General features: G+C 54.0%; 1 protein-coding gene across 1 annotated transcript in view; it reads right to left on the bottom strand.

The window, feature by feature from the left end:
- The window catches only part of TSR1 (TSR1, ribosome maturation factor), a gene marked incomplete at its 5' end in the record, with an annotated part of 23,706 nt that overhangs the window by 7,941 nt on the left and 1,837 nt on the right, over positions 1 to 13,928 (bottom strand). The gene's annotated exons all lie outside the window — the stretch shown is intronic.

Below are 13,928 nucleotides of genomic sequence, written 5' to 3'. Positions count from 1 at the left end.
CTGCCAGTCTGCACAGGGCACAGGCCCAAGCCCAGCCGGGGTGTTATACCCTTCTCACTGCAGGAAACGGGACCCCGTCCCCTCCTATCGGACTTTCCCCTCCCAGCAGCACAGGGCTATTCCCAAAGTTCCTGTCCTTGTCCACACATCAGCATGTGCACTCACACTGCTCAAATGGTTGAGGGACCTGGTTCACCCCCAAGCCAAGCAAGCGAGAACCGTCGGGGAGTCTCAGCCTCCTCTTTCCCTGCTCAGCTGCACCAGGTGACGCAACACTCCCAGAGGCACGTGCTGGCCCACAGCAGCTCATGCAGAGCATGACTCTATGCCCAAGGCTGTTTCCAGCAGGCAGGGTCCCAGGAAGCGTCTGGGTATCGCACCCTGCACATGCGCGCACATGTGCACCCCCGCCAATGAAACCCAAGTGGGGCCCAGCTCTTGGAGCGATATCTAGCACCTCCATCTCCCACAGCACGATCCCAAAGGCCCAGACATCACCAGCCAGGCCATAGACGCTCTCTCAGAAGTACTCGGGGGGTACCAGCGCAAGGGGACCTCCACCTGCAATGTGGACAGCTCATGGCAGGGGAGGCAGAAGCACCTGAGGCCAGCACCAGTTGGGAGAGCTCGGCTCAGAGCTTGGTCCACCGTCCATGCCTGCCTCTGCAGAGGCTGAGATGCAGCCTCCTACCTTTGGGTGCCGGAGGGAGCACTCATGGCCCAGCTCCCTGGCCAGCCCGAACTCAGCAATCTTGCACCCGTGCAGGAATGCACTGACCAGGATGTTGCGAAGTGCTAGGTCCCGATGCAGCACCTGTGGGGACAGGCCAGGGCCAGCGTATGAGCAGCTGGGTGAGACCTTGCCTTCTGCTCCCCGCCATCCTGCAGCTTGCCCAGACTTGTGGGTTCCCCTGAGCTGTGGACCCACCTGCCAGCACTTGCCTGCTTGTCGGCGATGTGCTTCATGCCCAGGGAGATGTGGTAAGCCACCATGGTGAGCAGAGCCTGCAGGTCCCCACAGCTGCGCAGCTGCTCCCGGCGGGAGCGGAGGAAGGTACGCAGCGTGCCAAGGCCGGCGTGCTCCAGGAGCAGCACATAGGGCTCTGCAAAAGGAGTGGCAGCAGGTCAGTGCCACATGGACCCCAGGCTTAGCAGCGCAGCCCCAGAGCAGCCGCTGCCCTTCACACCCCATTGCTGAACCAAGGCGCTCGAAAGGCCCCATCTGCTCCTCCCTGCAGTGAGGGGTGGCTCTATCCTGCTCCCAGCAGCCTTGGTGGCTCATGGCCTACCTGACATAGAATCAGCATCCAGGGCCTTGCAGGCCTCTGTCCTCACCCGTGCCAGGTGAGGCAGGGCTGGGCAATCTCCCCTAGATGGACAGGGCCCAGAGACCTGTCCAGGGTCACCCGGGGACCCTATGGCACAGCAGGGTGTCACAGCATCGGCAGGAGGAGCTGGACCCCCGCCCCGCCCCCTCCGCATCTCTCTCGGACCCGCCGCTTCCCCTTCCTCAGCGTCGCCCCGGCGGGGACAAACCCGGCTTCTCCACTCCTGTTCTCAGACCGTGACTTATTTTACAGCGAGGATCCGCAGCTGTGCGCTGCAACGGACGTGACGCCTACCGGTCCTTGCCGAACAACAACGGGTTTCCGTTGCATTTTCTCTGGGAATAAGAACAGTTCGCAGCAGCTCTGGCTACCGCCGACACCCGACACTGAGCCCGGGGGCAGCCCGAGAGCAGCAGCGCGGCACTACGCCCGTCCCGCGCCCCGTGTGTCCGGGCCCGCCTGCCCCGCCCGCGGGCTCTGCCCGAGGGACCCCGAGCGAGCGGGCGAGACCTTTGTTCGCCGTCTCTCTCGGCCGTCATGTCCCGCCGGGCCGGGCTGCAGGCGCGGGGCCCCGAGCCGCTCGCTTTCTCTCTGCCCTCACCTCTCGGCTGGAAACCCCGGCTGGAGCGTCGGGGAAGAGCACAGGGCAGGCCTTTCTTTTCTCTGCCTTCAAAAACCGGCTGCTCCGCGCAGGGAGACGAGCAGCGAGGGCGCGGGGCTCGGGGGAGCCAGCGGGGAGTGCGCCGGGGCCACTGCTGGCGCCACCAACAGCTCGCGCCTCCTTTCGGCAGCCAAGGGCTTCTCGCAGCAAGGGGCCACTGTGCTCGGAGCCTGCCCTGGGCACTGGCCCCCGCAGGAACAAGTGACTGGTGATGCTGGGGGCTCAGCACGGGCGTTGGAAGAGCCCCATGTTTCAGACAACGCGCACAGCCCTGCGCCTGTCACAGGACTAGCACAGCTCTTCAAGGGGCTTCATGGCAGGCACTCAAACCCAGAGGCCAGTGGGGAAAGCTCTGCCCCTGCTCCCGCTGTGAAGATGAAGACATGAACTTCACTAGGAGAGCACAAGCAACAGGCGCAGGCCGCAGAGCGGCACGTGAACCAGGGCCACCCCAAGGAAAGACTGCGCGGCCCCTCGGGGACGACAGGGCTAGAGTGGGCTAAAAGCCTGCAGACACTGCATGTGACAGGCAAGGGGGGCAGGACCACAGCTGGGCTGCAGGGACTCATGAAAACCTGGAGGCAGCTGGGGAGCCCCACAGTCCTTCTTGCAACGGTGACAACGCGGCTTCCCACCGCCGGGCCCCAGCCCTTAGAGAAAAACCTCCCGCCCTGCCCTTACAAAGAGCCAGACTCGTACTACAGGCACTCAGAGAAGAAGGTCTGAAACAAGCAGTTTATTTTTCTTGGGACCATTTTTGCCTTTTAGACAAGGAACAGCTGAATCTCACCAAATTATACAAAGCAGCACATCTTCAATGGACCTTCTACTTTATTTCTTGAAAAAAAAAGAGTGTATTAACAAGTGGAAGAACACGGATCGCTTCGGCAGACCGAATGGAAACTTCCCCCTTCAGCCAGCTCGCAACAGCAAAGGCCCGTGGCCAAATCTTCTCCGCATAGAAAAGCAGCGGCTACGAGGTGAAGTTTCTTACACCGTTTATTCTTCCACCGTGCACATCTTAGGCCCGCTTGCTCCTTCTGATTTGCTGTTGAGCGCGCCGACTCCCTTTAGGATCCTTTGGATGCAGGACGAGTCCTTCATCCTCACGGGCCACAGAGCTTTCCAACACCCGCGGAGCTTTACCTTACACACACAAACAAGCGACACCACCGACAGCCTCCGATTGGCCTCGCCAGCTCCAGCCTAAGCACGCTACAGTGAAGCCACAAACTGAACCGAACACAAACCTGCACTTCTACGCTAACGCCGAGAACTGCTCCGCAACCCCACCAAGCAAAACCTACACGCTGCCTCCAACTGCATCACTTCTGATCCACTGCTTAACGAGCAAAGCCAGGCAACCTGCGGACCCCTTGCCTGCTGCATATCCCTACCCACAACTAGCACAACGCTTCAATCGCCTTGCACACAACCTGCAAAACCCTTGACTGCTGCATATCGATATGCACAACTAGCAATAATGCCTCAACCTCCTTCCGCACAATCGGGGCCGACCCAAGACTGAATATGAGGTGCAACTCGAAGCGTGCGGCCGGTTGGTCCGAATGGGTGTTGGAAAGCGTAGAGATGCACTCAGCGTCTCCATCTGTACTTCTCAAAGCGTCCCCTTCCTCCTCCCCACCCCAACCCACGCTCGTTGTTCCCGAGCTTTCTTCTGCGGCGTCCGTTCCTTCTTCTCCGTCAGCCCGTCAGGGACCTGCAGGAGTACACAAAATGGAAGTGGAGTTGACTGGCAATGAATCCCATGCCCCCTAAAATAGAGAATGTAGCTCCCAGTGCCTGTTGTACTCTCCAGCCTAGCATCCTCTGGAAACAAGGGGCTTGGCACATCCCTCCGGTTTACTAGAAGAGGACAAGTACCGCCCTAGCAGTTACCCGTGGATGACAACAGCGGGACCCGAGACACGAATCCGCTGTGAGAGGAGGTCCCGGTGCCCTGACCTTCCGCAAGGTGCTAATCACAAGCTTGACAGCTCGGGGATGCAACTTGCAGAGGGGACAGACACCCTGTCCAAACTCACTTACCTTTCCGCCCTGCTGGGCGGGCGGGGGTTGCTTCCTTCCTCAGTTTCTTGTCTGCCGCCTCATCTCCTTCTCTTCCCAGGGGCTCAAAAAGCAGAGTGGATGTAATCATCACACCAGAGGACAGGACTTCAGGCCCCAATTTCCCTCCCTCTTTTACTCTTACCAGGACCCACGGTCACCCTCTGTCCATGAGAAGCGGGGAGGGCAGACGTCTGCGGGCTTGGCTGCTGATGCCCGGGCCAGCCAAAAGCACAGTGTGACGGGCCAGGGCTCTGGACAGAGCTGCTAGGACAGCACCACAAACGGTGACCAAAAACACCAAAAGCCCTGCTTAAAGGGCGGTGTTCCCTGCACGCAGCTGGCGGCTGGGGCATGAAGCCGGGAAAAGGCCTGCAAAGTCTTGAATGGCAGCTGATGAGTGCCCCAGGCAGTCTCGATCAGGGGCCCAAGCTGCCCCGTGTCTGGGGACATAGGTCCATGACTTCAGCCTCCTGCCGCGGCAGCCACAGAGCCCCAAGGGCTAAAGGAGGCCTCCTCCCCCACGGTCAGAGGGGGTGGGGGTGCAGCCCTGCTTACAGGGTGCGGGGGGAGGCCATCTCATAGCGCCAGGAGCAGCAGAAGAGAGGAGCAGAGACCTGGACCTGAGTTACAGGAAGGTCGCTCAGCCTCGGGGTCCCAACACACTCTATGTCCTCCAGAAGCCTGTAACCTTCCCTGCAATGTGTGGCTATCGTCTCTGGCCAACCTCACCACGAGGAACGAGCCCCGACCCAAATCAAGGGGACCTGGACCCTGCTGACAGGCTGCAGGCTGGGATGCCAGAGAACGGTGGGACTAGCGTCAGGGCAATCGGCTCCAGGGACTCGGGCAGGGAATACCTCGCCTGCCCCCAACAAAGAGGGCAGTAACCCTGCAGGTGAGGGACCAAGCAGCCCAAAGACCCCCAAAACGGGACGGCCTAAGACCTAGCCCCTGAGATACAGGGAGGTCGCACGCCCAAAAGTATTGGAGGTGGGGGCCCTAACGCTCCCCGAGGCCAAAAGGCCTGGAAATCTAGACCGGTGCTTATCCCCCTAGGTACGGAGGTGGGAGGAGAAGGCTACCAGGTCGCATCTTGCCCCTGTTCCAGCACTGGGAAGAAAATAAAATACGCTGCAGCAGTTTTAACAACAAAAAGAAAATAACAAATGCTTTCATTCCCAGGCGCTCCTCTCCCTTGCTCACCACACTCAGTCAGGGGAAAAAGTGTTCCCAGGCCAGAAAGGAGCTCCATGCCGCAAACCGCTTCTCCTCGAGCCTTACGCTGCCCAATCCTCCTCCGCTCCCAGGGGGCAAGCACCATAAGACCAGCACCCTCCTTACAGGGCACGGCCCGTCTCGCCAGCCAGGCTGTCCACAAGGGGCAAAAGGGGAAGACCCAGAGACCTGCTTACAGGGAGGGCCCACAGCCAGCCAAAGGACAGAGCTGTCCCCAGAGCCACACTGAGACCCGCGCCCTGCTTACAGGGGGATCCGCAGCTCTGCACGGCCTAGCTCTCCTACAGGATGCACAGGACTCGCACCCTCAGTACGGGGTGGCCCCGGGGTCCGGACGTGGCGTACCAGGCACTGATGCAGGACGAGGCACAGATGCCCGGACACAGGGATCGGAGGGGAGGCCACAGGAGGGTCATCAGGCTCCGGGGTCTGAAGAGTTTGCTGTCACCAGCGAGACTCGGCTGTTGTCTGCTAGGCCGTGCTGCTGCACAACGCGGCAGGCCGCTCCGTCTCTCTCCGGCCAGTGGCAGGAGGCTGCGCCCACCCTGCTGACAGGGGCACGTCTCCGACCGGCTGGCAATAGGAGTGGACTCGGACTCCCAATTACGGGACGTCCAGCGCTACGGACATTCAAATCGCCTGTCACTGTGGCTCAGTACGAGGCAGTGTGCACCAGTCTGGCTGCTGGCCTGGACCCCAATAGCAGGGCGGCTATGCAGAAGACCACCCACCAGATCCGTGGCCTTTACAAATGCAGTGGCGGTGGCACGTGCCTCGATTACAGGTTTGTCCACCTTCCACCCGCCTGCTTCAGAAGTGCGTCAGCATCAAGGGCAGAGACCCATTTCCAAGTTACAGGGAGCTCACCCAAAGGCTCATCCAGGCCAGATTTGGCCAATACATGCTTGAGACTTAGGGGCAGGGAGGTGGCTCTGTCCAGAGTCCCCTTCCTTCTCACCCCGTTTCTCTGAGTGGCTTTTCTCCTACCTCGCCTCTCCCCTGCTGCTTGCCCATGCGCCTCTCCTTCCCGTTGCTGCGAGGCCTGCAAGGAGAGAGAGCGAGAGCGGCTGTAAGTGAAGAGAGCCAGGGGAGACGTCCCGCAGCTTGAACTTCTCCTCCCCCACAGCATGCTGCGGAAACCTGCAACCTTCCCTGCTCCCCGGGGCAATCCCTCTGGCGAATTTTGCCAAATCGCCTCCAATGAGTAATCATAAAGGCAAGAAACCTGGAGCTTGCTCCCAGAGCAGGGGCCCAGGAAATCCCACCATCCCAAGCCCCCAAGGCTCACAAATCCCAGGGTGTACCACTTAGTGGTGGAGCCCAAGAAGCAGACATTTTGTGTTGCAATTGTCTTACCTTTGCCTCGTTATGCTGGCCTCATTTTCTTCCCTCCTAGTCAGCTCGCTCCTTCGCATCTGCCATCTTGTCTGCTTGTCTTTCTGGGGGTGATGTGCATGGACCCCCAAAGGGGGCCTGCTTTGCAGGATTCGGGGCTGCAGCCTCAGGTGGCCAGTCCAGTCTCCAACACTTGACTCCCAGAGAGCCAAGTCAAGCGATGTCTGCCACTAATCCCTTTTCAGCAAGGGATTCAGCCTCCTGGGTGACCAGCTCAGAGGCACTCAGCATGCAGTGGTTTCAAGGGAACCACTGCCGAAATGAAAGTGGAGCGGCAGATGGGGAGATATGCAGAGCTGGAGATATATAGAAAGGGAGATATTCAGAGCTGGAGATATTCAGCGTGGAAGATATAGAGAGCTGTAGATATATGAAGGTGGAGATATGGAGAGCTGGAGAAATATAGAAAGGGAGATATAGAAAGCTGGACATATTCAGAGCTTGAGATAGTCAGAGCGGTAGATATATGAAGGTGGGTATATGCAGAGCTGGAGATATTTAGAAAGGGAGATATTCAGAGCTCGAGATATTCAGAGTGGTAGATATTGAGAGCTGTAGCTATATGAAGGAGGAGATATACAGAGTTGGAAATCTATAGAAAGGGAGATATATAAAGCTGGTGATATTCAGAGGGAGAGATATTCAAAGTGGTAGATGTAGAGAGCTGTAGATATATAAAGCTGGAGATATTCAGAGATGGAGATATTCAGAGGGCTAGATAAAGAGAGCTGTAGATATATGAAGGTGGATATATGCAGAGGTGGAGATATATACAAATGGAGATGGACATATTTAGAGCTGGAGATATTCAGAGGGGTAGATATAGAGAGCTGTAGATATATGAACGTGGAAATATGCAGAGCTGGAGTTATATAGAAAGGGAGATATGCAGAGCTGGAAATATATAGAAAGGGAGATATATAAAGCTGGAGATATTCAGAGTGGCAGAGATAGACAGCTATAAATATATGAAGGTGGATATATGCAGAGGTGGAGATATATAGATAGGGAGGCATAAAAAGCTGGAGATATTCAGAGCTGAAGATATTCAGAGGGGTAGATATACAGAGCTGTAGATATATCAAGGTGCAGATATGCACAGATGTTGATATATAGAAAGGGAGATATATAAAGCTGGAGATATTTAGTGCTGGAGATATTCACAGTGGTAGATGTAGAGAGCTGTTGATACATGAAGGTGGAGATATGCAGAGCTGGAGATATATAGATATATGAGATATATACAGCTGGAGATATTCAAAGCTGGAGATATTGAGACTGGTAGATATACAGAGCTGTAGATACATGAAGGTGGAGATATGCAGAGCTGGAGATATATAGAAAGGGATATATATGAAGCTGGAGATATTGAGAGCTGGAGATATTCAGACTGATAGATATACGGAGTTGTAGATATATGAAGGTGGAGATATGCAGGGCTGGAAATATATAGGAAGGGAGATATATAAAGCTGGAGATATTCAGAGCTGGAGATATTAAAATCGTTAGATATAGAGAGCTGTAGGTATGTGAAGGTGGAGATATGCAGAGCCGGAGATCTATAGAAAGGGAGATATATAAAGCTGGAGATATTCAGAGCTGGAGATATTCACAGTGGTCCTTGAGCAGGATCTTCCTGGGCTTTGCATAGGAGGAGTGTGCCAGGGCCTGGCCTGGGGAGGCCAAGACAGACAGGAGGGGGTGTTTGCCTGTCTGTCCCTGGGGGAGACCGCTCTGTCTGCTGGGAAAGCTTAGGTGAGCTCTGTAGGATTCATCATCACGCTCCTTTGGATGTGAGCATTGTTGGGCCCATCCCTAGGACCTGGACTCATGTGACGAGCCCACAAGTGTCCTGTTGGCCATTCAGTTGTACCAAAACTATCACCATGCCTATCCCTCCTGCCCCTTCACCATCTGGAGTAACAGGATTGTCAGGGATTGTCCCCCTGACCTGCATGTTTTCATCCCATCCCCTTCCTGGGGACAGGGGTGGGTGCAGGGGCAAGAGTCTCATCAGGAAAGTACTCTCCTAGTGACTGCACCGTGCTGGGGAGCTGCGTTGTATCGGAGCAGGGGGAAGAGGAGACCCCCCACTGGGGATCATGTGGGGGCTTCTGTAGGAGTCTAAGGAAATGGGAGCTTTCTCCCTCTACCTGGAGCAGGGTTGGAGGTTTAGGAAGCATTTGTAACACTGGATTTGCACATGGGGAGGGGCATGTGTGCATTTGTGTGTGCCTGTGTGCCTGCACCTGCCTGTCACTGCTGTGTGTGTGTGCACATGAGTGTCACTGAGGGGTGTGAGTGTGTATGTGTGCAGGTGTGTGTGGATCTATGTGTGTCCCTGCTACATGCGACACTAGGAGAGGGGAAACAAAAGGCACTGTCCACCTGCTGTGCCAGGACCAGGACCAGCAGCACCAGGCAAGGGAAGTCGCATTGGAGGCAGGTCCATGCTAGCCCTTGCTCTGGCCTGTTGTTCCCAAGATCCTGTCATTCCTCTCGCACAGAGAGGGGCTCAGACCAAGCTAAGTTCTGGCCCCAGGGAACCGCTCTGTGTTCCCAGCCCCAGTCACTGCCCTGATGTGCCCACAGGTCACAGATAAGCAAGGGCACCAGTGCAGATCTGGCACCAGGGGCTCCTGTTTAACCAGGATCCCCATGGACCAGGGTTGTCCCTGTTGTTAACTTCCAGCCAGGTAGGCAAGCAGCAGCTCCTGGAAAGGTGGCAAGGCCATGGAGACAAGCAGAAGCCCAGACATGTCCTGCCTATGGCCAGTAGGACCCACCTGCCTGAAGCTGAAGTGCTTCTCCAGAGCCTGAGAACAAAGCCAGGGTGTCCCAGGAAAGACACAAAGGATCTTGCCTACAGCAGCCCTGTCCTGGGAGCACAGTGTTTGTGCACAGGAATTCAGCACTAGAGGCTGGGCCAGGACCCTAAATACCAGTGGAGCTGGTCTACCTTGTGTGCAATATACTGGTGCACGGGGAACATGATTGTGGAGCTGCCCACAAGGAGAATAAAGAAGAACATCCCCAAAGTGTTCAGGATCTAAAGTTGTCCCGAGCTGGGAACACCCCCAGGCCAGACCAGACCAGACCAAAGGTGCCCACAGCCAGAGACAATCATAGAGGTGTTCGGGGCCCAGGACAAAGCAGCCTGTGCCGGGTCCCCTTAGCACAGGTGGCCAAGCCATGAGCCACTCTTCAGCACACCGCGCGGGGAGTGGCGAGCAGCCTGATGCAAAGCCAGTGGCATGCCGCTTCCCAAGTACCAGTGCCGCGCCACCGCCACACACTGCCGGCTTCACATCTGGCCCTTCCCAACACGACCACTCCACCCGGCTCCATGGGACCCCTCCAAAGCGCTTGCCCCTGCCCACAGCCCCAGCACTCAGCACCTTGCCCCTGTGGGAGGGAAACCCCTGGTTGCCATGGCAATGGTGCTGCTCCCTGCAGTGTGACATCACAATCCCAAACCTCAGTGTCAGGCCCTGGCTCCTCCCAGTGCTCTTGTGGCTTCACGAGAGCCAGTTGCTCATCACAGTTGCAAGTGTTTCCAGTCATTTCAGTTGTCTAGAGTTAGTTGCTTAGTTGGTTAGGTTGTTCATTAGTTGGTTAGTTCATTAGTTAGTTTGTTAGTTCACTACTTCATTAGTTTCTTAATTCATTAGTTCATTACTCTGTTAGTTCATCACTTCATTAGATTGTTATATCATTAGTTAGCTAGTTATTTAGTGAGTTAGTTGTTAAGATTTTTTAATCTGAGCATGCAAAGTGTATGCCTTTGGAGATGTGAGTGACCTTTCTCATTCAGCCATGGGGCAGCACTGGGGACACCCCACGGGCCCCTCACAGGGACTTTTGGGAGATGTGGCAAGTTGCCAGCAGGGGCTCAGGCTGTGCAAGGGCCCAGGACTCGGCCCCATGCCTTGTCTCTCCTCTTTCCCATCAGTCTCCTCTTTCCTACAATAGCAAGTCCCACTGTGATGGGCGAGTGGCAATGGGGACAGACACTAGCAATTACTAGAAGCCTCTAGTCATGAACCTGCCTCTGGTCACAGATCTGGTGCACATACAGAGACAATGACTGTATGATGGTTATTTCGTACTTGAAACTGAGACAGGCATGTGATTAGGCAGCTGCACTTATGACTGAGCAGGCCTATTTCAAATCAACTATGCTCATCCTATGTGCAGAGTACACTAGAAAAGGCACCTTAAACAGCTTGTGTCATGTCACCTGTCCAGGATCTGTCCAAGTCAAGCATTGAGGTTTCCAACCTGGACTGTCCGCACCCTGGTGCACAGCACTAGCAGTGACCAAGTGGATTGAAGGACAGCACTTGTACTCAGAGAACTGGGTGGATTTCTGTTCCTGAACAAGTGTTCAGAATATGATCTGCTCATCACAAAGCAATTGACTGAAACAATGAAATTTATGATAGGTACCTGCAGATATAGTCATGTTCCTTGGCTATCTCTTCTGTCTCACACCCCTCCCCGTCAAGTCTCCAAAGAACTGCTTATATTCAATTCACTACAATTTCATGGAGGAAATGAATGACCACCGAAGGCCAGGGCTTAAACTGAGAAGGCCATTTTGGAGTGTGGGGAAAGAACTGAATAATGCAAAGCCTTGATAGCAAGGAAAATGGATCCAGCAATGGAAGACTATTGAGACCATTAATAATTTTCTTATCATGGACCCTGAATCTAATCCTGCATAGCTGGACTACATTGAACAAGGCTCATAGTAGACTACTGCCTACTTTGTAAGTGGAATTTTATTAAAGAACCCAAGTAAGAGTGTGGCAAAATCCAAACTGTAGCACACACCATGGAGGAATGTCTCAATTATCTTTTTCAGTGATTGCACTGAAGACCTGGACCAGGCTACTGATGATGCCTTGCCAAAGATTTCAAGCCTAAAACTGTCACTGTAGTCTTATCCCCTAGTACCATTGTTTATAGGTTACTTGGAACTTGTTCTGTTATTCGGTTGCTATATTACATATGAATAAATCACAAAGGAACAAATGGAAGCCATTGTGCAAGCACCTGTGCCTGAAACCGTGGCTCCTAATTCACTATATCATAGTGCATTCCTGGACCATATAATAGTGCAACCCTGGCATCTAATTGACTATATCATAGTACATTGCAAAGTCCACCTCAGCATGGCTACAACCGGAGGAGTGCAAGCTTCCGGCTGCCATAACGGCCGTAGCAGAAGTGCTCACGTCGCAGTCTGGTCAGATTCTAATAATCTGCAGGTTCTGCTGAATTCCTGTCATCAACTACCCCAGGAAGGGCATAAGAAGAAGACGAGGAGAAGACCAGCCCCAAAGGCTTCTGGATAGATCCTTGTTTGACACATTCCATCATGTCCATCCGTATGGCCACAAAATGATGTAAGGAAGAGAAGCAACCAAAGAAGAGGTTCAGTCTCAGGTGCTTGAAAAACCCTGCTAAAAGATACCACCTCCCAGAGACAAAAATACCAACTGCCCTGATGCTTTTGATACCACTCATCACTCAAGAAAGAGTGAGAGCTTCAAGGAAGGCAGCCATAAGGCGTGCCAAAAATCTTAAGTCTTCTCCAAAAGGAAACATCAGGACTCATTTGATGAATTTGAAGGCTGGATCTCTATCAAAACTGACAGACTACACAAAAACATGAACTTAAAATAAAAGTACCTGCATTAGTGATCTTCAGTAGAGACCATTCACTCTATGGTCCCTGCCACACAGACAGTTTTGCCCTCATAGGTAAAGAATGCATTTCCCCTTTTCTGTGCATTAGACAAAGCCTCCACTGAATAGGTATGTAGTCTGTAACTTGTAATAAAAAGACAGGATACTTTATTATGCCAGTGCTGTAAATCCTTATGAAATTTGCTCACATAAGGGCTTCACTGCAAAGAAGCTGCTTTGGTTTGCCTTAGCATATCATTCTGCACATTCACTTAATCGTTGCTTTGCATTTTCCCTGAGGGTTTTTCCCTGCTGTACTTGCCAGAGGAGTCTGATGCCTTCCTCAGGCTGGAAGAGGACCAGGTTTCAGATGACAGATTACATTAGTATTTCTATGCAGGTACTGTCCATGTGGGATCTTTCACCTCAGAGATCCAGCTCCCTGTCCCGATACATGCAGAGATCCCAGTAAGCGTGAGGACATGGGGTCCCTCGGTGCTGTGGCGACTTGTGGGATCCAAGCCTTCCCTCTTCCCACCTATTGTCACCAGCTGCACTCAGCTCCATCAGCCCCAGCTGATCCAGCAGGCTGCAGGGAGGCTGTGAACTGTTCCTGGCAGGCTCCTGTCCTGCAGGGAGAGGAAGCTGAGGGCAGAGGTGTCTGCAATGCCTGGTCTGGGATCCAGGTTAGGCCCTCAGAGCTGGAGCCCTGGATTGAAACCTCCCCTGGGAGCAAGACACCCACCCTTGCGTTGCGGTTTTCTCCATGTCCCTCTTTGGCCCCTGGGGGAGTTTGTTCTCCCTCCATGCAGTGAGAAACCCAGGGAGCCACCTGGCTCCAGGCCTGGGGGCAGCCAGGGGTTTGTGTGGTGCAGGGTTTGCATGTGGGTTTCCCAGAAGAGGTATTAGAGGGGCTGGGATCAATGTGGAGCTCTGTTTGTTCTCCTTGGAATTGAGTTGAAGGAAAGAAAGTTGTTCCCACCCCTTTCTCATCCAGCACTGGAAAGACATGGTGCATGTGCCTGCAATGAGGGAGGGGGAAGGAGAGAAAGAGGGCAATGAGGGAGGGAGAGACTGTGTGCGTGTGCATGTGCATGTGTATATGCGTGTGTGTGTGAGAGAGAGAGTGTAAGAGAGACTTTGTGTGTGTGTGTGTGGGTGTTCACAGTGATGCAAAAAGCGGTTCGTTTCTTTGGAGGCTCGCAAACAAATCTCAGGCACACACTATTAGCAGCACAAAAGGTATATTTGCAACTAGGGTCGGAGCAGAGCCAAAGGACTCAGATTACTCCGCCCCCTGAGGAAATTTTTAGCTGGCTTTTATCTCTTTCTTCCTGGGCACGTGTGCAGAAACAGGAACTTTTACAACTCATTTCCGGTTCATACAAACTTATATGTGATCACGTCACTTCATCCGTCACATGTATATTATAATTAACTACTTAAGTATGCGGGGCGGATAGGCAAATATGCATCAGCTAATTGCGCACGCTCAGAAAGCTCTCTAGGTCACTAAGAGTTGAAATCTCCCCCCCTTTCAAGGA

The sequence above is a fragment of the Crocodylus porosus genome, unplaced genomic scaffold, assembly GCF_001723895.1.
Source record: "Crocodylus porosus isolate Cpor-Errol unplaced genomic scaffold, CroPor_comp1, whole genome shotgun sequence".
Taxonomy (NCBI): domain Eukaryota; kingdom Metazoa; phylum Chordata; order Crocodylia; family Crocodylidae; genus Crocodylus; species Crocodylus porosus.
The sequence above is the reverse complement of the archived record's forward strand: the minus strand, read 5'-3'. Positions and strand labels throughout refer to the sequence as shown.